This window comes from Pinus tabuliformis, chromosome 6 (genome assembly GCF_031772625.1).
Source record: "Pinus tabuliformis cultivar Carrire ecotype Pingquan chromosome 6, CPIR1, whole genome shotgun sequence".
In the NCBI taxonomy this organism is placed as follows: Eukaryota; Viridiplantae; Streptophyta; class Pinopsida; order Pinales; family Pinaceae; genus Pinus; species Pinus tabuliformis.
In genome coordinates, this window is record NC_142292.1 from 1,374,900,039 (window position 1) to 1,374,922,213 (window position 22,175).

At 37.3% G+C, this 22,175-nt stretch overlaps 1 pseudogene; it reads right to left on the bottom strand.

Annotated features, from left to right (window-relative positions):
* Positions 1-19,891: 19,891 nt before the first annotated feature.
* LOC149263753 (aspartic proteinase nepenthesin-2 pseudogene) lies at positions 19,892-21,876 on the bottom strand (annotated as a pseudogene).
* Between the last annotated feature and the right edge of the window lie 299 nt (positions 21,877-22,175).

Consider the following 22,175-nt stretch of genomic DNA (forward strand, 5'->3'; position numbering starts at 1 on the left):
GGTGTGCAGACAAGAAGAACTATTACAGGGACCTCAAGCTATCTAGAATTACTATCCTCCACTGAACCTCAAAATGTAAATGAAGCATGCAAAGATGAATGTTGGGTCAAGGCCATGGATGAAGAACTGGGGCAAATTGAAAAGAATGATACTTGGGAATTAGTTCCTATACCTCATGATAAAAATATTATAGGAACTAAATGGATATTCAAAACAAGCTAAATGAAAATGGAGAAGTCATTAGAAACAAGGCCCAACTTGTTTGTAAAGGGTATGCTCAACAAGAAGGTATAGATTTTGAAGAAACTTTTGCACCTGTTGCCAGACTTGAAGCCATAAGGATGTTTCTTGCTCTTTCTAGCTTTCAGAAATTCAAGGTATACCAAATGGATGTAAAATCATATTTCCTTAATGGATATTTAGAAGAAGAAGTTTATATTGAACAGCTAGAAGGATTCATTCTTGGAAATGATGCAAAACTTGTATATAGACTCAAAAAGGATCTCTATGGTCTGAAACAGGCTCCCCAAGGGCCTGGTATTACCGCCTTGACAAATATCTATATCAACAAGGTTTTACAAAAGGTTCAGTAGATAGCAATCTATATATAAAGACTGAAACTAATAAATTGCTAAGTATTATTGTATATGTTGATGATATCATTTTTGGTAGCAATGAAGAATCCATGGGTCAGAATTTTTCTTCAGTAATGCAGCAAGAATTTGAAATGTCCTTGCTTGGTGAACTTACCTATTTTCTTGGTCTACAAGTTCAACAAAATAAAGATGGTATATTTCTTTCACAAACCAAATATCTCAAACGGATCTTGAAAAGGTATGGAATGGAAGATTCTAAACCTGTATGTACCCCAATGGTAACAGGATGAAGACTCAGCTCAAATGATGAATCAACAGCAGTACATCAACCAACTTACAAATCCATGATTGGCAGTCTGCTTTATCTAATAGATACCCGACCTAACATCATGCATGCAGTAGGAATAGTTTGAAGATTCCAAGCAAATCCAAAGGAATCACACCTTCAAGTAGTCAAAAGAATTTTCAAATATCTTCAAAGAACTCAAGACTTTGCTTTATGGTATCCTAGGGATGAAGATCTTACTCTTCATGCATATACAGATACAGATTGGGTAGGAAGTGTTGATGATAGAAAAAACACTAGTGGTGGTTCATTCTATATGGGTTCCAGGTTAGTGTCTTGGTTCAACAAGAAACAAAGTTCAATTTCTTTATCAACAACTGAAGCAGAATATGTGGCTGTTGCATCTTGCTGCACACAACTACTTTGGATGATGCAAACTTTGCAAGACATTCAGATCACATGTACTCAACCTATCTCCATTCTATGTGATAATACAGGTGACATCAGTATTTCAAAGAATCCAGTCATGCACTCCAAGACCAAGAACATACCCATCAAGTACCATTTTCTACGAGAACAAGTGCTTGAAAAAAGGTCAAATTGGAGTATGTTCCCTCCAAAGAACAAGTTGTTGATATATTCACTAAACCACAGCCCAGAGAAACATTTGAATATCTCAAACAAAAACTGGGAGTAGTTGCTGCATCATCCTGCTATTAAAATTCAGTTTTTCAAAGAAAGGTTATTATACGCGTGTTTCATGAAGTATAGTCGCGTATACATGTGGGCTTCTTTGGGTGAAGGAGCATATATGTTTTTCAGATAGAAAAACAATAGGGTAGACTCTGATATGGGTGCTCTATGTGATGTTGAGGATTACAGTCTATTGATATGCTATGTTCATTACTTTTTATCTAACTGACAAAGATGCCTTGATCATTGACTTGTTAACAATACATAGGTAGCACAGGTTCAGGGGAGCATCAGCCTTCACATGCATTTTGCATTGTTGGAATTATGGTTGCTGAGTCCAGCTATGGCTTCAGATGTTTATACGATTTGTTTTTTAAGTCATGTAAAAGTCTAGGGTGTGATATGTCTTCTCATACATTTGAATTAGTCCTATTGGACAAATGATGTAATTTGTATCCCCACTTTTCATGGGATGGATGATGTAATATTTATTGCATTTATGTCATGTATAAACAATTGGTATATCCCCACTTGGTTGGATGGATGAGTCAAATTTGGTATATCCCCACTTGGTTGGGAAATGGATGTATGTATGAGTCATTGGTGATAGGAAGGTCATACTCACATAGTTGAGTTATAGAGTCATGTTATTCTTTTGGAAAATATTTTTGCAGACTCTGCATGTGCTCAGGGGGAGCATGGACAGTTTCACTAAATCTCAGCATGTACAAAGGGGAGCTCAATCAGAGAATTCAGCATGTACTCAGGGGGAGCATGGACAACATAATGTATGTCAAAGGGGGAGAATATATTGATCTGCCCTTTGTCCTTGATGTCAAAGGGGGAGAGTGTCTTGGTGTTGTTGTTTTCATCAAGTCTAAAGGGGGAGATTGTTGGCATTATGATATAGGTGTTGTCTTTGATGGAAACTCACTCAAATGACAATTCATAGTGCAACAGGTCAAAGAATGAAGAAAGAGAGGTATACGCTAGTTCAATTTGTCCAAGGCACGTATACACGCGGGTTAATAGAAAAAAAAGTAGCGTATAATGTATACGCGCACTTTCACAGGAGGAAAAGCATGCACATGTTGGAAAACCAATTTTTTGGTCCAAGGTATTTGATCCAAGGTATTTTGGTCCAGGGTATTTGGTCTGAGGTATTTGGTCCAAGGTATTGTCCTTAGGTATTTGGTCTAAGGTATTGGTCCTAAGTGGTTTTGGTCCAAGGTATTGAGAAAGGCCTAAGAGTATATAAGGAGGAGAAGATCATTAGGCTAGGTGTGCAAGCAATAAGATTCTAAGGAATACTTCTATCTGAAATATATTTTATGATGCAAGGTTATGTTTGAGACTGGATCTGAAATATTCATGTGCACCTTGAGTACAATATTGGATCAGGTATCATGAGACTTGAAATGACTTATTCTTGAATGATCTGATATTGGTTGAGAATAGATATGATTTTTTGTACCTGTTCTATTTGTTATCTATCATGATCTGGTTTTGTTTGAAGTCTGGAATTGCAACAAATTCTGAGTCAATATTTGCATATTTGTACACAGGTTCATCTCAACCAAAGAGCGTGTACACGTAGGTTCGGTTCTCTCAAGTAGCGTATACAAAATAAAAGCTTCTTTCAGATCTGACAGATCTATCTGATCAAATTTTGTTGTTTCACTGCTATCTGTCAATGAAGTCATCTTAGATTTGAATGTAAAACTGAATGCATAAGGAAATTGGGATTTGATTGATTGATTGTATAGGTGAGAAGAAGTGATCTTAGTCCCTACCTATGTAGAGCTCTATAAATTGACAGTAGATATTCAGTATATTGATGGTTGGTACAAACTTGATTCAAAAATCTATGTTTACAGTAATTTTGAAGGTATACGCAGGTTTAATTCACGGAAGTTGTGTATACACGCAGGTTGGGTTTAGCCAAGTAGAGTATACACTCTAATGCATGATTTTTGAGGTTACAGCTGGTTTTGAATGATGATGCATGGTTCTGGGTTCAACAAAGTGTTCTGGTGTCAGTGATCTGATTGTTCAGATTAACTGAATATTGGTTGATGCAGTTTAAAATCTTTGATGGATCCAGTGTGAAAATTTGATGAAACGTGGCCTTCAGATTGTGGTGTTGTGATCCAGGAGTATCTAGTCTGAAAATTCATTAAACGTGGTCCCTGGTGGAAGAGTGGAGTTTTTTGTAGGTTGGCACCTACGTACTAGTAAACATATTGGCTAATACAAAAGCTAGGGGGTTGTAGCTCCCTTCCAGTAGAAGCTGGAGAATGAGAGAAGGTTTTAACCTTCTACAGGTAGAAGCCTGCGTACTGGTATGAGTCTACACCAGCACAAGATTGTAAATGGGTTTTCTTATTATTAAAAGAAGACATAGACGACAACAGTAGGTGGTTTTTACCCACATTGGGTTTCCACCTTAAATCTTGGTGTTCATTTGTGTTGCTTATGTGTGATGCATTATTTTGCTTTTACTGCACTGTCTAATAAATCTCTAGTATACTAGGTTAAGCTCAACACATGATAAATTGTCTAAATCAAAAGTTATCTGCATATATGCTGGTTTCTTTAAGCACAGTCGTGTGTACACGCTAGTTCACTTCACTGAAGTAGCATATATAAATCTATTTGGAAAATAAAATTATTGATCTGATAATACTGATTCACCCCCTCTCAGTATTATTTCCAACAGAGAGAGAGAGAGAATAATGAGAGAGCTCCAAAACTAAACTAACAAAAGGTTACCAACTGATCCTCTGAAGCCTTTTTATGAATGATGCCTCTATTTTCTTCATTTTCCATTATTTTCCATTATTTTCCTTCATTTTTCTCCTCACATGCAACAAGTGACCTTTCACCTCCCTTTTCTCCTAATTTCCATTATTTTCATAAATAAATGTGCCAAAAATGCTATTTTTTCCTTTCCAAAGCCTTATCCATTTCCTTTGCCAATTTCCTTAACCATAAACAATCACAAGTGATCCCCATCACTAGGATTCTACCCAACATTCAGCTTGGAATAAGTGACCCATCATCCGTGGTTATTATTTTTCCTTTATTTACTTTTATTACATGGAATTTTCACAAGGGTTGTTAGAGTTATGATTGAAACAATATGAAGAAAAATATAGGGTAAATAGTGACTCACTTCACAAGGGTGTAACCCAGCAATAAGAGCTCATATTTATGTGTCAAAGTAGTCAATGAAAAAACATGGGATTGTAGAATCCAACCATGGAGGTAGATTTGAAAATTTGAATAGATTATCGCTCAGAAAATTTAAAGTAGTGTGTCATGACAGAATGAGGAAATCGAGGAAAATAGGGCAAAACATTCAAAGGCCATAACTTCCAGCTCGAGAATCGGATTTTGGACAACCATATAGTTGATAGAAATATATCAAGAAGGGAAATATGCCTATCAACCCAGAATTTTGGATTGAGGTATGACTTTTCTTAAAATTTTGAAAAAAAAAAAACTATAGGTGGTTTATAACACAAGACAAACATGAGGATCAGGAGTGTGGGAGATGCTTAGGGCTCTACATCCATAAAGAGGAGATCAAAGCCATGAATATTAACTTGGGTAATGCTAGAATATAGACAAATGGGCATGGAATAGGTAGGCCATAGGATAGAGATATGGAGGAAACCATGAGGAGCCTCAAAATGGAGGTGCTCAACTACAAAGTTGATAATGAGAGATTGATAAGGGTACAAAAACAAATCAATACTCATATTCTATATATCCTAAATCAATTACAAATGAGAATGGAATAGAGGTATGATTCTCGGCAAGAAGATGAACATGACTCACGATTCAGGGGGGAAGATGTTGGAAATTCAAGGACTCTAGGAGTGTTTCTAAGTAACATCATCATGCATCTAGAAGGTCAAATAAGAGAGCTTATGTTTCATCAAACTTAGGAAGTAGTCCAAGCATATCTCTAGTAAGGAAACCAAGAATAATATTTGACTTGTATAGTCTACAAGGAGAACTTAAGAAAATTAACCCTCCCACATTTAATGGTCAACATAAGAAATGAGAGGAGGTTGAATCAAGGTTATTAGAAATGAAGAAATACCTTCAACTACATGATTACTCCAATTTAGAGGCACACATTTCCATCTATCATTTGAAGGGGAAGTTGAATCTATGGTGGGAACATGATCCGTAAACTGTCGTGGATATTCCACTGGAAAGTTCGTCACAGCAAATCTGATAACATTATATTAAAAACTTGAGATTCTACATTCTTACAATTTTATTTAATTTCTAGATCTGTACAATTAACTATAATTAGTGGATGCATGCTAAGATAAATTATGCAGAAAAGTAGAGAACGAAAAAAACAATATCACACACACATAAGACACAAGATATTCTCTCTAGGAAACCCTTTCGGGAGAAAACCCAGCTGGAAGGTGAGGCCGCTTCGCTCTCTTTCTCTGTCTGGAAATATGGATGCATATACAAAGAAGTAATGTTTGTGGCCTGTGGGCTACTATAGTTCATAGATCCTCTTTGTGTGCTCTATCACCTATCTCTCCTAGCTATGTTTGTTCAACTATGGAACAAAATGCTCTTGAAACAATGGAATGCCTCTTCCTCCTAGTGGCTCGGTTATATCACAACTCGATAGCCTACTAGTGGTTAAGTTTGACTACATCAACTCTTAACTAGAGTTACAAAATAGACTCTTCTAAAATCTTTTACATCAAAAACACATGGCTAGCCCCTTTTCCATGAATAATGGGGGTTGACACAACATCCTCCTGAACTATAGGTGTGAAAACAGGAAGGTCAACTTCTGAGTGGCATAACTTTTGCATACGGACTCTGGTTGACGTGATTCTTACACCGTTGGAAAGCTTTCCATGTGTAGAATAGCATGAAAAGATGCTAAACTTAAGAGAAAAAATTTTACCCACAAAAAACATTGTTTGATGCCTAAAAACACTCCCGGAAGGTTTCAGACCCCTTTTTGCCAAACTGGGTCCAACCAGGAAAAAACGGTCCTGTGCGGTGATTCCTCCACTTTTTCCACTCCAAATGCATTGAGATGGATGATAAAAAATATAATGATCCAATTTAGATCAGAACAACTCAAAGATGTGAAACATCTAGATGAAAGAAAATCTTGTGGAGGAAATTTAAAAAGTAGTTTGAAAGGAAATACCTATCTGAACACTATTACGAAAGGAAAATGTGGGATGTTTTTTAGCTCAAGTTGGGAAATATGACTATGGAAGAGTATGGTTGGAATATGACCATGGAAGAGTATGGTTGGAATATGACCATGGAAGAGTATGGCCAAAAGTTGGGAAATATGACTATGAAATATTATCAAATGCGAGGGTGTTGCAACATCAAACTCTAGACATTTTGCATCATTTGAGTTGCAGCACATAACTCTATCATTTTTCAGCGGCATAGTTGCAACTCTTGCACTATGTTGTGTTGCATAAACATGTTGCAATGTTGAACTTTTTGACATTGCACCAACGTGTTGCAACATTGAACTCCATTGTGTTGCATCAACATGGTATGCCTCTGAATTTCATTGTATTACAATAGTTGCACACTGATCGTGTTGCAACAACAACATATCGAAGGTGTCACAATGATATAGGGGTGTTGCTGCAACCTGAAGGAGTTGCAACAACACAAAGGGTATTGAAACCATTGTCCTTTACTTTCACTTCAAAGGTGTATGTATGAATCTTCCTAAAGTGATTTTCATGAATTTTAATCAACTAGCATAAAAAGTAAGATTCCTTCCTAGATACAAAATAATGAACATTAAAATGGCATTAGTGCTAGATAATTGTACCTTGATAAAAAAAAATGCATCCTTATGGGAAAAATAGGTGATGGAGTGGTATAAATATGGACAAAGGTAATTGAAAAGGTGTTAGATGAGTGTTAAAAACATGCCAATTTGGACACGCATAATAAGCAACACATGGGGTTTGAATTCGACAATACCTTGGTAGTGTGTAATAGGATATAATGTCATGGTTTCTAGACTAATGGACCAAAGAAAGAGCGAGTCTCTCATCCTTATCATAGTTGAGGGGTTACCCAGATAGATTTTTTCTCACACTGTAAATAACATGTTCCTAACAATCATCTCCCTCTTGAACTAGCAACCGAGTAATGGTTATATTAGATGCAGACAAGTATAGGGTGTAATCCATTATGAAGTTGAGGAGATTGATCAGGGGGTATTTTGAAAAGGTATGTTTTAAAGAAACAAAGTATTGTTGAGCCTGTTCATCCTAGTGGAAAGGATATCTTGACATAAAATACACATGAATCTGAGGATAGGTGGCATAATTAGGAATGAAATGTTGCAATAAATTGGTGTTGCCTTTAAGACTTTACAATTGACACAAATAGGGGGAGAGGATCTCACAAATGGCTTGGGCCTTGAGGGGATCTACCATCATTCCTTGTTTAGATATATGATGGATCTTTCTTCTTAATACTCTTCCATGATGCCAGAGCATGTGGTTGCAAGAATACATGTCTCTTGATTTTTAGTCACTATTGCTTTTAAATACTTGATTTCATGATACCAACCCTAGAGAGTTGCTTCTAATAATATTATCGCATTTTCATTCTTCACATCCATTAGAGTTGAGAGTGAAAATTTGTAATGGCTATAGTACACCTAGAAATTAATCAGAAGTTCCACATATAATACCAAATCAAACCCCAAAAAACCCTCTATCCAATAGTAAAACAATAATAAGGTAAAATAATATTTTTCCCTTTTTAATGTAAAACAATGTTTTGATACTAAATGTTATATGTGTTAGCTATGCCATAAGGTTCGTCGAACTTTAACCTTGAGGTTCAAATTTTGGCAAACCTTAAAAAAAAATTGAGGTTCGGCAAACCTCATCGAACCTAATAGCCATTGTTGACACCTAATCATAGGGATTGGGTGACCAGTTGTAAATAGTGTAAATAAATAATAAGAGAAAATGGGGAGTCATCGGGAGATGAAACTCAACAATCACTCCCTCATGTATATATTTATGAACAATCTAAATGAGTAAACATAATCTCATTTGAGGAGTTACCTCCTGTCCTGACACGATATCAGAGCCAACTCTATTTTTAGCATTCCTGCCCTTGTAACTCCCTTATATTTATTCCACCTATTCTTCCCATGTTCTACATTTCTACAACCAAACACATTTTCCAACACAAATTCCTCAACCTCTCATCAAAGAAACAAATCTCTTTTAATTAACGCTTTATTGAGATTCCTTTTTGAATACGTTTCATCAAATGTGGCGATTTTGTTTCTGAGACATTTGGAGGGAATAATGGCAACTTCCTCAACAATTTTCTTGTTGGTATGGAAGTCGAGTGTAATACGAGAGTAGTACCTCTCTATTATTTTTCGAGAGGGTTGAGAGCATGGGGAGGCACAAAAATTGGTGGGAATGCAGCCTCCGTTGCAGCATTTATCCCTGTTTGCAGCGTCCCTTGGTGCTCCCATACCAGAACGCAGCCTCCGTTGTAGCATTTATCCTTATTTTCAAACCAATAATGCCCATATTTGAAGTATTCTTCTCCTCTCATACATACGCTATTCACTAACGTAGGTTGCTCCAATATACTACGTTGTCGTTGCTCCGTCTAGGCCTAGAGCCGAAGTACCTCCTGCGGCCCTGTTTCCAACCCGCCCTCGAAATCTAAGCTCAAAGCTCAGAGGTTGCTCATCCATGCTCCATACTCTCCTTCCTCCCACGCTGTCGCTGCTCCACTTAATACGCAGCCTCCGTTGCCTCCGTTGCCTCATATGCAGACCTCCCTTATGCTTACCTCGGCCTCTCCACACATGTAAACGACCCCTCCTCCAAAAATTTGTTGTGCTGCTCCTTGGCGAAAAAAGTGTATCCTAGTTGTCGCTACTCCTTCCTCCCACGTTGTCTGCTCCCCCCCGTATGTTGCTCCATCCATACCGCATTGACCAGAACTGCATTTTTTTACCATAACTACATTTTTTTTACTAGAACTACATTTTTACCAGAAATGCATTTTTACCAGTCATGCATTTTTTACCAAAACTGCATTCTTGACCAGAATTGCACTTTTTTTCTTCAGAATATTGCTATTATAGTGAAAAAAAATTTCTTTAACACTAGAAGTGAAAATATTTTATATATCGGCAGCAAAAGTATATTTTTTTACAGTTCACAGACTTTTTAAAATTTATTCATTGACATTTATTGTTGGAGTGATTCTCACCGGCAAGGAGAACCATCCAGAATGGTCACGAAAAATCAAACACACTCTCATTTTTAATGAATTATGGAAATGAGTGTGTGTTGGAGACGAAGACAAAGAACTAGAACAGCCTACCTCAGACAAGGAATTCACCATTTGGGAAAATAAGAATAGCAAGGCTTATGCCTTGATTGCAGCATCAATGAATGAAGAGGTGAGTCGCCATTTTCAAATGCTTTCGAAGCCTTACAAAAACTGAAGGAACTCTATGGCTCACACTCTACATGTGAAGTTGTTCAACTCATGATTAAATTTTTCAGCCTTGAATTACAAAATGATGATCTTCTTGCTCTTGCATCAGAAGTAAAATCTATTATGCATGATATCAAAGTCACTAATGTTGAACTGGACATTCCTATGATAGCTTTTGTCAAGGCACTTTATCCCACTTACTCAAAATATCTTGATTCATTGCAAGAAAATGGAAACCTCAAAGAAATTACCTTTGACTCCCTTGTGAAAAAATTTGCTGAAAGAGAGAAAGCTTTTGGGAAGAAGACAACTCCTCAGACTTTTGAAGAGACTATGTGTCTTGCTTAGAGAGAAGAATCTTGCTCAAGATTCTTCCAAAGGAAGAGGTGGTCGAAGAGGAAGAGGAAGAATAAATTTCAAAGGTAGGGGGCAGCCACTCTCAAGGAGAAAAGTCAAATTTACATTGCACACGTTCCAAAAGAGATGGATCACATGATTCATCCACATGTAAGTTGCCTTGGGACAGAATTGTGCAAGAAAGAAACCAACCCAAAGGTAAAACTAATGACAAAGAAAAAGGTAAAGCACATGAATACGTTCACTATGTTGTGGCACACTGTAATATTGGAGTAAATGAAGACTTATTTAATGCTTCACTTGCTTCTTGGAAAAATTATTGGTTTCTTGATTCAGGAGCAACTTGCCACATGACTTTTAGAAGATATTTTTTTTGAATAATTTACTGGCAATGTTGATGGAGCAGTATACTTTGCAGACAAATCAAAACTCAAGCCATCAGGGCTTGGCACAATCAGGCTTAAATTACTTGGTCTTCCAGACTTTCTTCCGCATCATGTTTTATATCTCCCACAACTGAGGAGAAACTTGTTGTCCTTAGTCCACATCCGCCAACAAGGACTCTCCATTCACATGTTTGATGGAAAGGTTGAGGTGAGAAAAGCATTAGACCACTCACTTGTCATGATGGGGATAGAAGAAGAAAGGCTTCTCAAGCTGCAGGGTACCTCTGCTCATGCACAAAATTTCTCATACAATTCTCATTATGATGAAGGTACATTTCCATCAAGTTTATGATGTCATGCTATATTTGGACACTTGAACTATGACAACCTCCGCTTTTTGAAGAAAAATGGTGTTACTAGTTTGCCTACAATTCCTAGGAAACATAAGCAATATGATGCTTGCATTCTAGGAAAGCATAGCAAACAGTGTTTTCATGATTCACATTCTAGAGCACATAGAAAACTTGAAACCATTCATTCAAATTTATGTAGTCCAATTCCTGTTCCTTCTGCAAATGGAAATAAATATATGATGACATTTATTGATGACTACACCAGAATGTGTTGGGTTCATTTATTGAAGAACAAATCTGATTCTTTTCAAACATTCAAGAACCTTCATACATGGATTGAAAATGATGCACAATATCATATTGGCTCTATTCGCACTAATAATGGAAAAGAATACACTTCAAATGAATTTGAAAACTATCTTCACCAACATGGGATCAAACATCAAACAATTGTGCCTTATAATCCCCAAAAGAATGGAGTAGCTAAAAGAATGAACAGGACAATCTTAAATATGGTGTGCTCCATGATGTTTTTCAAGAATGTAAAATTGATGTTTTGGGCTAATGCAGTTCTATGTGTTGTATATGTAAATAATAGATGTCCATCTAATGCTATTAGAAACAAGACTCCTTATGGAATGTGGTATGGACACAAATTTCCTTCAGTAAAGCATCTCAGGGTCTTTGGTTCCACATGTTATGCCTTGATAACAAAGGTACATAGATACAAACTTGGTGCAAGGAGTCATAAGTGTATCTTCCTGGGGTATTCAAACACCTCCAAAGCATACCATCTCTATGATGAAGTCAATAAAAAGTTTGTTGTATCTAGAGATGTAATATTTCTTGAATCATCCAAAGCTGACAATGTTGTTGAGAGGAAACTTGATCGCTTAGATAGATTCGCAAATGCAAAATCATTTCAAGAATTTGATAATCAGATTCCACATCTTGAAGGGGGGATTCCTATACTAGATCAACTTGTGGAATATTCTTCTGAAGCACTCTCTCCCCCGCATGAAACTCCAAGAACGGATGATACTTTGAGTGATGTGATTGGCAAAATTGGGAGACTCAATCTTGATTTAGTCCCAACTCAATCAACTGAGCAGCCTGGACCATCTTAGAAAGGTCCCCCAAAGTGGTGGACAAAGACACTTTAAAGTGTTCATCCTGATGAGGTTGGAAAGACAGAAACTAGAAATTCAACTCAACAAAATGGAAGTGATGTAGATGACTCTGATTCACCTGTTGATATGGATGTTTCTTATGATTGTGAATTGAATTTGTCTACATATTTTGAACCAAATTCCTTCAAAGAAGCCACTTCTCATGATGAATGGAAAGAAGCGATGCAAAAGGAGTATGATGCCTTGATAAAGAATGGCACTTGGAAGCTGGTTGATCCTCCATTAGGAACCAAACCAATTGGCTGCAAGTGGGTCTACAAGAACAAGTATAAAGCTAATGTCTCACTTGATAAGCACAAAGCCAAGCTTGTGGCAAAAGGTTTTGCACAGAAGGAAGGGGTTGATTATGAGGAGACTTTTGCCCCCACAACAAAATGGGCTACTATCCAGACACTCTTTGCCCTAGCAACTTAGAACAGTTAGAAAGTCCATCAAATGGATGTAAGAATTGCTTTCTTGAATGGATATCTAAAAGAGAATGTTTTTATGTCCCAGCCTGAAGGATTTGCTATGAAAGGACATGAACATAAAGTATGAAAACTTGTGAAATCCTTTTATGACCTCAAACAAGCACCGCAGGCCTGGTATGAAAAACTAACTAAGCATATTCTGAAACTCAATTTCAAACATTATGATCTTGATGATGCAACTTTGTTTGTCACGAAAGTTGGCAAAACAATTGTATATCTTGTGGTATATGTAGATGATCTTTTGATGACAGGGAACAATGAGAGCTATATTGCATCCATAAAGAAGGAATTGAGGAAAGGTTTTGAAATGACGGATTTGGGCTATGTTCATTACTATCTTAGTATTGAAGTAACTCAACATTTGAAGTCTATATTCCTTTCTCAAAAGAAGTACATTGGAGATCTGTTGAACAGGTTTGCCATGGTTGAATGAAATCCTCTGACTACTCCAATGGAACAAAACTTAAATCTCACATCCATTTAAGGAAAAGAATTTGAGGATGCAACAAAGTATAGACAGCTTGTAGGAAGTCTCAACTACCTGACTACTACCAGACCAGACAATTCGTTTGTTGTTGGAATCCTCTCCAGGTTTATGCAAAATCCTTGTGAGGGACATTGGTCTGCTGCAAAAAGAGTTCTAAATTACTTGAAGGAAATTCAAGACTTTGGAATCAGGTATACACAAGTGGGTGACTTCAGCTTGATTGGATACTCTGATTCATGCTTCGATGGAGACAAAGAAGTTTGGGTTGTTGGGTTGTGTTATATTCTTTCTACGACTAGCCCACGTAGTTAACCAGGGGGTTACGAGAGGGGCATAGCCCCCCCTTCATTGCACCGATTGCATAGCAAGGGGAATCACAGGGGGTTTGAGGGGTGCAGGTAACCCCTCTATGGGGTGAAAATTTTGGTTTTGGACCCTATGTTAGGTTGGGCGGACCTACCTATGGTTTTGTGCATGATTTCCGCACATGGTTTTGGACGCGATGCTTTTTGGCCCATGGTTTTGGATGCGATGGTTTTTGGTCCATGGTATTGGATGCTTTGGCATGTATAAATATGTATTGTAACATTGAAAGGAATATAATGAAAAATCAAGCTAGTAGTCCCGATTTTGGGATCTAGGGGAAAATCTCTGTGTATATGTGTTTTATGTGTTATGCTCTCGCATTGTTTATTTTTTGTGTTTTAGAATTCGTATGCAGGTAATTTCCGTACGAGGTTAAAACCTACATTTGGTATCAGAGTTGTTTTGGCTTCAAGGGGACGCCTTTGCTGCTGAGGGGTTTCACTCAAGCCTATGGTAGACCCTGTTCAATGGGAGATCTGTGGGATCGATTCTAGTGGTGAAAGAAGATGACGAGCAGTGGAAAGATAGAGATTGAGAAGTTTAATGGTTAGAGTTTTGAGTTATGGAAACTCAAGATGGAGCATCTATTGGTGGATAAATATCAGTGGATTGCAGTAGATCTAGGTACTAAACCAACAGGAGTGTTCGATGAAGAATGGAAGAAGTTGGATCGGAAGGCAAAGAGCACAATACAATTGTGTGCCTTAGATTCAGTATTTTTGAATGTATCAGGGGAAGCTACAATGAAGGCTTTGTGGGACAAGTTAGGGACTTTATACCAATCTAAGTCTCTGGTGAATAAATTGTTCCTACGGAAAAAGTTGTATAACCCGAGGATGAAAGATGTAGACTCGGTGACAGAGCATCTAAACGCATTTAATACTGTGGTAAGTCAGTTATCATCTGTTGATATTAAAATTTCAGATGAAGATAAGTGCATCAGTTTGTTGTGTTCTCTACCAGATTTTTTGGATAGTCTGGTTATTGCAATAGGTAGCAATGCAACTACCTTGTAGTTTGATGAAATAGTCTCATCCTTGCTAACGGAGGAAATGAGACGGAAAAACATGGAGAGATAGAATGGTGATGCCTTTTTTGTATGAGGACAGTCCCAGAACAAAAACAAAAATAAATCATGGAGTGGGAGGTCTAAATATAGAGGGAGATCTAAATCTCTAGGAAAACCTGTAAAGGTGGTGTGATGGAAATGTGAAAAGGAAGGGCACTACAAAAGGGACTGTAAATCTAAGGCTCTTGATAAAGGAAAGGGATCTGATGATGCTCTTTCTGTAGAGGTGAAAACCACCTCAGATGAAGGTGGAGATGTGTACTTGACTTCTTCAAGTACACTTGTAGATTATGAGGCATGGTTGATTGACTCAAGTGCATCCTTTCACTTCACTCCCCATAGAGAGTGGTTCTACAAGTATAATAAATATGATGGTGGTGATATCTTCTTCTTGGGGGATGACAGGAAGGCTAGAATCGTTGGTCGTAGAAAAGTAAAGTTGAAGTTGTAAGGTGGAAGGGTTAGAACACTTCCGGGTGTTCTGCATATTCCTGCATTAGCCAGAAATCTGATTTCTATAAGCAAGCTGGATGATGCAGGTGTAAAAACAATGTTCGAGAAGGATACCTGCAAGATGGTTCAGGGAGCATTGGTATTGATGTAGGGAGTTCGGATTGGAAATCTGTACAAGCTGCAGAGTAGCACTGTTGTTGATGGGTGCAACAACTTTATGGTTCCTAAAAGCGGAGTAGAAAATCGAGTGGTCTCTGGAGAGAAGACCATGCTGTGGCATCAAAGGCTTGGACATATTGGAGAGAAAGGCCTTCGAATACTTCATGGTAAAGGTATGGTAGAAGGTATGAGTAATAGCTCTCTGGATTTTGATTTCTATGAAAATTGTGTATATGGGAAGCAAAATTGGGTGAGTTTCCCCTTTGGTGGTAAGAGGGCGGAAAAAATATTAGAACTTATGCACAGTGATGTATTTGGACCTGTGAAGGTTCCATCACTGGGTAAGTTTGTGTACTTTGTATCATTTATAGATGACTTCTCAAGGAATACATGGATATATTTCCTTAAGGAGAAATATGAAGTCCTTAACAAGTTTAAAGAATTTAAGGCTCTGGTGGAAAACCAGATAGAGAAGAAGATAAAGGTGTTGAGGATAGTGATATTTTTTCTCCTGTTGCCAAGGTAACTTCTATTAGATTAATATTATCTATTGTTGCTACTTTTGATTTTGAGGTAGAACAAATGGATGTGAGGACAACATTTCTTAATGGGGATATGGAAGAGGAGATCTACATGAAGCAACTTGAAGGCTTTGCGGTTAAGGGTAAGAAAGATCTGGTATGCAAGTTAAAGAAGTCTTTGTATGGATTAAAACAGTCACCAAGGATGTGGTATCAGAAATTTGATACATTTATACGAGGACTTGGCTTCACCAGAAGCAAAGAAAATCATTGTGTGTATTTTAAATTAATTGGTGATCGTCTTATTTATCTAGCCTTGTATGTGGATGATATGTTGCTGGTTGGAAATGACAAAAAATTATCCAGGATTTGAAGACACAATTGTCCTCCAAATTCGACATGAAAGATATTGGTGCTGCAAACTATATTTTGGGCATGGAAATTAAAAGAGATTGGGCAAAGAGGAAGCTTTGGTTAAACCAGAGGAAGTATGTCGAGACAATACTGCAGAGGTTTAATATGCAAGATAGTAAACCGGTGAAGGTTCCTATTCCTGTAGGTGTGAAGTTATATGTTGAACAGTGTCCCAAGACACAAGAAGAGAAAGAGGACATGTCCCATGTTCCATATGCAAATGCAGTCGGTAGCCTGATGTATGCAATGGTTTGTACTAGACTAGACATTACACATGCAGTGGGAGTATTGAGCAGGTTTATGTCAAAACCAGGGAAGGAGCATTAGACAACAGTGAAGCTGGTTTTAAGGTATTTGCGTGGCACTAGTGATTATGGTTTGTGCTACCAAGGAAGACCAGGATTAGACAGAGTTTTGGATATCTGTGGCTTTGTTGATGCGTACTGGGCTGGAGATCTGGATCAAAGAAGATCTACAAGTGGGTATGTGTTTAACCTATTTGGAGGTGCAGTCAGTTGGATGAGTAAGAAACAATATTTAGTGGCACTATCAACTACAGAGGTAGAATACATGGCAGCCACTCATGCAAGCAAGGAAGCAGTTTGGTTGTAGAGATTTTGTTCAAGTATGGGGTTAGTACATGGAGCTATAAGGATAGAATGTGATAGCCAAAGTGAAATTTTCTTGGAAAAAAACCCTGCTTACCATTCAAAGACAAAGCACATTGATGTTCAGTATCACTTTGTGAGGGATAGGATAGAAGACAAAAAAGGTGTTGTTGGTAAAGGTGGACACTTTGAAGAATACTGCAGATGCATTGACAAAATATGTGAGCTCTGAGAAGTTCTCTTGGTGTAGAGAAACAATGGGTGTTGCAGGGATGGACAAATGACTAAGCTCTCTTGTGGTCCCCTATGGAAAGAAAACAACAAGTGGGAGAATGTTGGGTTGTGTTATATTCTTTCTACGACTAGCCCATGTAGTTAACTGGGGGGTTAGGAGGGGGGCGGAGCCCCCCCTTCGTTGCGCCGATTGCGTAGCCAGGGGAGTCACAGGGGGTTTGAGGGGTGCAGGTAACCCCACTCTATGGGGTGAAAATTTTGGTTTTGAACTCTATGTTAGGTTGCGCAGACCTACCTATGGTTTTGTGCATGATTTTCGCACATGGTTTTGGACGCGATGGTTTTTAGTCCATGGTTTTGGACACGATGGTTTTCAATCCATGGTATTGGATGCTTCGACATGTATAAATATGTATTGTAACATTGAAAGGAATATAATGAAAAATCAAGCTGGTAGTCCTAGTTTTGGGATCCAGGAGAAAATCTCTGTGTATATGTGTTTTATGTGTTATGCTCTCACATTGTTTATTTTACGTGTTTTAGAATTTGTATCAGGTAATTTCTGTATAGGGTTAAAACCTATAGGGGTATCTACTTATGGTTATGCTATGAGTCTTGGATCAAGAGCTGTCTCCTGGAGATCACACAAACAATTAATTCCAGCATATTCCACAACAGAGACAGAATATGTGGCAACAGCTGAGGCAACAAAAGAAATTGTGTGGCTCAGGAAAATTCTGGAAGATTTGCAGGTAAAACAAGTACATTCAACTCCACTCACGATTGACAATACCTTGGCAATAAAGTTTGCCAAGAACCCAAAGTTCCATGATTGAACGAATCACATCAATACAAAATATCATCTGATTCGACATCATGTTGAGGCCAAAACAATCCATCTTCGCCATTGTTCCACTAATGAGCAGATTACAGACATCTTCACCAAAGCGCTTGGAAGAAAAAAGCTTGAAAGGTTCAGAACGATGCTTGGACTCACCAACATCCCTTTAGATTAAGGGAGGAATGTTGACACCTAATCATAGGGATTGGGTGAACAACTGTAAATAGTGTCAATAAATAATAAGAAAAAATGGAAAGTCATCGGGAGATGAAACTCAACAAGCACTCCCTCATGTATATATCTATGAACAGCCTAAATGAATAAACATAATCTCATTTGAGAAGTTACCTCATGGCCTGACAACCATTGACCAAGTCTATAAATCAAAACTCATAGCTTCATGTCACAACTCAAGCTTGTAATTTATCCTTGCATTTTCCATGTCTATGACTGCATTTTTTGATGTTTACTTATGTTGATTTCTTACTATTTTATCTTATAATTCATTTTAAATTAATATATGTGTATATATATAGACGATGGCGAATCTCATCTGAACCTCATCAAAAAATTCAAACTCAAACTTAACCTAATCATTGCCGAACCTGAACTCAAACTTGACCCATGTGACATTGTGTGTTAGATATGAAAATAAAGTTAAACGCAAGTATCCAATAATAAGATAGAGATTCTCCACATTTTATTAATATTAAACCCTTAAAGTAGGACAACATCTTACAATTGATATTTTTATGAAAAGAATCCACTTTTGTTCTCTTGCATCTTTGAGAGGGTAATGAGTTAAATCCAATAACGATATTGTTCCACACAAGTTTTTGCTTTTTTAAGTGGAATCTCACAATGTAATTTATAGCAAGATTGTGAGTTTCAGTTGTTTGAAATGTGTTTCTGAATGTATAAATAAATTCAATGCCTTGAAAAACAATTCTTAAAAATCTTTACCGAATTTCAAACAAAATTGACAAAAAAATACCTTGAAAAAAAGGAAAAAATCTAATATTTAATTATGTCTTTTTTTATAATTATAAAAATATTATGATAATCACAAACTCTTAATTCTCTAATAGAATTACTTTAGTGAAACCTTAGTGAATACTAATCAATATAATAAATCTTATTTAATAATAATAAACTTCCTTAACTGCTATTATGTCCCTTTCCAATCTCATCACGAATCTCATTCTTCTCATCATAACAATTTGAGATTCAAAACGCCATTAACAAAGCATTCAGCTTTATCATTGTCATTGTTAAATCTCTAAATCATATAATGTCAATAATTTATTTAAAACAAAATGGTTTTGCCTTTGCCATGTGATACAGGCATAATCTGTTAAAAGTTCATAAAATAGTAATTTAAATACTAATTTAAAATAGTAATTCATAATCCAGTGTAGTCATTTTTGTGTCGAGGTTTCAAGAAAATAAACCACAAGTATATTACAATACTTATCATCAATCACAATAGGGATTTGAAACTGTTCAATATTAAAATATGATTTATCTCAAAAAAAAAAAAAAAAAACCTATTTATATTATGAATTATAAAAAGTCCATTTTGAGAATTAAAATGATATAAAAATTTCAAAAATTAAATTCATCCATATTTTCAAAATTAGTTTAAATATATAAAACTATTATTTTATTAAAAAATTTATTATTAAATTTCAACTAAAAACCAAAACATATTTATAAATATTGCAAATAAAATATATAACCTTGAAATTTTGATCGTTAGATTCCAGCCCCAAAAAACCAAAACTTAAAGAATTGCACTACACCATTTATGAATATCACAAATAAATTCTATAGTGTACCATTATGAATATTACAAATAAATTCTATAGAGTGGACCTTCAAATTGTGGTTACAAGAATTATTCAATGGCATCACAATTGTGATTGCTAGAACCAATCCAATACATGAGACATTCCTCCTAATTAGATGCAACAACTAAGAGAAAATTCTTCTGATTGATTACATGGTAGCACAAACCGTTCGCTGGAAAGACAGCACGTTCTGTTCAAGGTCATAGAGTATGTGGTAGTTCTGCTGTAGGACGTTACCAAGTATGGTTGTGCCACTAGGGCTGGGCAGCATTGCAAGGCAGACTGTGTCACCTTGAAAATTCAGCATATAGTTGCGTTGGTTCACACGGTAAGTTGCTCCCTCAAAATGGAAATCTATAGCAGGAAACATTGCATTTAAAGTGACAGCATCAACATTTTCCTTAAAACAGAGGTCCAGGGAAAAGGGAGAAGCATCAGTCTGTCGAAGATTCATGGATGACAGGGCTTCAAACACAGCCCCATAAGCATTCTGTGCCAGATAAGTGATAGTTGATCCAGAGTCTATAGCAACTCCACCAGAGCCATCAAATTGAAGATCAAATGTACCAGGAGCAATGTCTAATGATTGATTGCCAACGCTGATTCCTTTCAAGGAAAGATAGTAGTAAGATGGATTTGCTCTGCTTTGAAGAATAGGAGTTGACTGAACATCAGTGCCATTCAAGCTAGCAGTCCGACCTACAAACAAAGGGCTGGTTCTGAAAGGAGAAGGACGACCACCCACAAGACAGTAAGAAAACTTATTACCCATTGTTTTGCCCAGCTGTGAGTTCAGTGACAGAGGACCTCGTCCAAACCCTATTAATCCACTTCCTGCTCGGAAGCCATGTCCTTCACTATCCTGGCTGCAACCAAAGGCAATATTGGGAATAGATTGAGAAGAAAGGGTGAAGGTCTCATATGAAAGTACCCCCTTGGTGAAGGAGGTGTCATCGTAATTATACTCATATGTACACTCTGTTTGATGGCAAGAAAAACCACGTTGGCACAGAGAGCTGTTGCAGGGGACCTTACTGTAAGTTGAGGACAAAGAAGGATCATAGATTGGAGTTGGCTGTTTATAGCAATCAACACAGGGCTTGCACTGCGTCCATATTAGGTCACTGCCAGTGTCCATAATTGAAGACATGGATAAATTTGGAGTACCAATTGCCACATTCATCAAAAATTCTCCAGTTCCTTGATATACTGGAACCTGGACATCATTGGTTCCAATGCCAAATTCATCTGTATTCAGAACTGTAGACATATCCAGTCTTTCTAGTCTCTTTTGACTGCGTTCCACTGCTCGTTTCAGGCGCTCAGTGGGTGTAACATTGCTGTCAAATACATCTCTGTGCACAAGATCTATTCGCAATCCATTCGGCGCTTGCACCATATCTAAGTCGGTTACAGGCCTGCATTGCACCAATGAAAGAAATAAGAATGAAATAAGCAGAAGGCCTTTGAAGCCAGCAGGAGATTGGCCAGCCATCCTGGCTCCCTTTACAACCTCCTGCCCAGAGATATTTTGCAAAGGATAAACTCTAAGAACTAGACAATAATCTGATGAAGATTATGTTTTGTTCAACCCTCCCAGGGAGGCTGCAAGTCTCTGTGTATGGATAAGTCTAAGGAACCTATGAAGGCGTTGGTGATACCCAATATAGGGCAAACTGTCAAATTTAATTCAATTTTCTGAGGATTTGTAGCATACATTCCATGGAGCGCGGAACAGAGCTGTTCCCAGATAGACTGTAAGCTTAAAACACAAGGAACAAACGCGGTAGGGTATCCCGCCCATCGTGCACGGGATCTTTCACACAGGGTTTAGTTAGTTGCCCAACCATATGCGGCGACTGTTATGAATGCACGAGGTAACGAAAATCAACTGGGATCATTGTTCAAGCCTATATTTCAGTTTAAATGATCTGATAATGCCAAGTCCGTAGTTGAAATCAGTTGTCAATGATTCTACCCCATAACTGTGATCATATATATCACAATAAGCAAGGCGTTATTTGCTAGGGCTTGATCATTCACGCTGATCTCCAGAGAGTTTTAAAGTGTTTCGAGTTCTAATCAAAACTTAAAGTTGGTTTGCATTTGTCTAGTTCTCGTTCAAATGTTATTGAGCATGGTTGAAGATGAAAGCTATGTTAAAAAATTAAAATTGATGAGATTTTATTAGTTACGCATGAGGGGTTACAGGATGACTAGGTTCAAATCTCATGAGGGGTCAGAAAATGAAAGTGACTTTATGGAAATTAAACTCTCCCAAAAAGTGTCCAACTTAAACTCTCTCATAGAGCGTCC